We start from the raw sequence: 3144 nt of genomic DNA on the forward strand, positions 1-3144 counted from the left end.
TGAAATTCGGTCTTCTCTTTCGTATTCTGGGCTGGAAATAATGGATTGATTGGAGCCGGATTAGGGGTTCCAGTCAGAACAAAAGGAGTTGGCCTCTCACTTTCTGCACCCATTAAAAACCTTTCTCTAATCTATTTAATAACAATGATAATGATAATAATGACTGACATGAACAGCACCCTTACTCCACACTAGGCACTGAACTAGGCGTTTCATAAGTGATCCTATCATTCTGTCATCGCAGCTACACTATGAGCTAGGTGCAGTGCTGATCTCCACTCACCAGATAAGAGAAATGAGCACACTCATCCAGTTATTAAATGGCAGGAATTGAACTTGGGTTTCCCTGTTTCCAGAGTCCATGCTTCTAAAGACTTTGCTGGATGGGCCTCCAGTGACATACTTTTCCTAAAAAAGAACAAAGCTATTGTCTAAATAAATGAATTTGGTTGTGTTAATAAGATAATGGGCATGAAAGTGCTTTGAGAATGGCAAAGCCTCCCATAAAAGTTAAGAATTAATTATTACAAAGAAATTCTATAGTGTGGGAGGAACAGCAGGGAAGGGGAAGATATTGATCATGAAATTAAAAGAACCATATCTCGGAAACATATCAATGTAATGATTATGAATTTGTAAAACTTACGTATTCAAGGTCCAGAAGGGAAAATAGAGAAATAGGGAAAATGATTAATCCATCAGGAAGTACAGAAATAGGAACAGATCTTTTCTTCCTTTGATTATTTGTACAAATTAAGAAGGCAAAGTGAGCACTGTCAGAAGCCATGTCCAGAATGAGGCACTCAGGACTACAGCATTTCACAGCCCTCCAAGATACAATGTGGGATGTCCAGGTGGTGTCACTGAGCAGTTATTTGGAGAGAGGTAATTTCTACATAGCATGTGTCTGTATTCTTTTTATAAGGTCACTCTTAGACATTATCCCAGTGAAGTGAAAAATCATGGCTTAGAAGGAAAAAAAGAATGTGAACTTTTGGCCTTGACCTAAAAGTGGCCATGGATCCTCTGCTTCGGAGAAACATTAGTAGCAGTAGTTCTTCACTTCAGTGTGCACAAGAATCAGCTGGAGACCTGTCACCAGTATATTCCCAAGTTTCATCCAAACATTCTGACTCCGAAGTCTAGTGGGGCTGGGGAATCCTCATGGTTAATCCATGTGCTATTTTAGCAAGTGCTTCAGGTGGTTGGGATGTTGGTGGTCTGGAGACCACACTGGGTTAGAGCAATTCACATCTCAAAAAAATATTTTATGCCCTGATCTTCATAAATATCTGCAGGAATATTGTAGAATTGCTGGGTCGGGACCAAACCAACAGAGGGATTGCTGTCTGTTGCATGCAGGTCTTACTGATTGGTTTTTTTGTTCTTAGAAAAGCAGACTTGTGTCTGGTGGTCTGTGTAAATGTGGAAAACAGAGGTAAGTAACATTTATTCTTGGAGAAGAACACATGTGCACACTGTGTGAGACCTTTTTTATATAGTCTACTTTTGTTCTTAAAGTAACTTTTTAAGCTCAGCATTATTTGCAGGTGAGGAACTGAAGACTGGGGAGGTTTCCGTCCCTTGAAAGAGGTCCTGTGGCTCAGAAGTGTTGGATTGTGTGACTGACCCATGTCTTCAGGTGGTATGTATGTATCTACTGTAAGTGAAACAACAGTTACTCAGGAGAAAAGTTAAACATCATGGGTGGATTGACTAAATGCACACATCTAAAGGCAGCCTCCCTCAAGGAACTTCAGCCCTGAGAATGGGCTGAGCCTTTTTCCAACAGAATCCCAGGGTTCCGAGCCCATCATGCGGGGTCATCAATGATGCCCTCTTACTGCTGGCATAACCTTGTGCTTCCCTTCCCTCTTTGGAACCCAATCAATGGCTACCACTCATCAGCTGCCAGGACAAAGAGTGAACTTGCTACTACCTGAACACTAGGCTTGACTTTGTTGTGGTCATGAAAATGAAGGAGAGTCGAATCTTTTTTTTTTTTTTTTTGTATTTTAATAATATTTAATATTTATCATTATAAAATGAGCATATAAATTTATTCAACACATTTATTGAATATTGACTGAGGCACTGCACTAGGTACAGGATGAGAGAGGGACTTGTCACTGAACAGGAAACAGTCCCCGCCCTTCTGGAGCTTAAATTCTTAGAGGAGACAAATAAGCAACTAAACATATGAGCGACGCATGGAGAAGACTAAGGCAGAGAAAAGAATATAAAGTGATATATGTTTAATACATACAATTACAAGGAGCCCTGGTGGCACAGTGGCTAATCACTTGGCTGTTAACTGAAAGGTCAGTGGTTTGAACCCAGGAACTGGTACAATGGAAAAAGATGTGCTAATCTGCTTCCAGAAAGATTGCAACCTCGGAAACCCTATAGGTCAGTTCTGCTTTGTCCTATAGGGTTGTTATGAATTGGAATCAACTCAACAGCAGTTGGTTTTATGGTTGGTGGACTTTTTTAAGCACATTATTACATATATCTACACACTGTTTTGTATTAGTGTGTGTATACAATATATACATGATATATATATATATTAATTTATAGTAATGTACTAAACTACTGTAATTTTTAATAATATATGAATTTAGTTCATTTATACTATTTATATTTGTTGTATAGTACAAATGAACTAAATTCATATTTCTTTTTATCATATATGAATTAATAGAAATGAAATTCTCCTTTACTCACCTTCAGTTCCACAGTGCTCAGGAAATCCGTCTTAATAGTTTAGTTCATTCTTTTTTAGGACACATACACACATCATCTATAAGAGACATTATCTACTTAAACGCCTGTTTTATTTATTTATTTATTGAGTTACTATTTTATTGTATTATTGGTGAGTTTACACAGCAAATTAGGTTCCCATTTAAACACTTATACACAAATTATCCAGGTGCATTGGTTACATTTTTCACAATGTGTCAACATTTTCATTACTTCTCTTCTAATTGTTCCATTTCCAGTAATCATATTTTCCTGCTCCCTTACCTTCTCATCTTTACTTTAGAGTAATTGTTGAACATTTGGTCCCATATAGATGATTTTTTAAAAGGAGTGTTGTTGTTGTTGTTGTTATGTGCGGTCGAGTAGGACCGACTCATA

Source organism: Orycteropus afer, unplaced genomic scaffold, assembly GCF_000298275.1.
Source record: "Orycteropus afer afer isolate SDZICR_OR568_19922 unplaced genomic scaffold, OryAfe1.0 scaffold00057, whole genome shotgun sequence".
NCBI lineage: Eukaryota > Metazoa > Chordata > Mammalia > Tubulidentata > Orycteropodidae > Orycteropus > Orycteropus afer.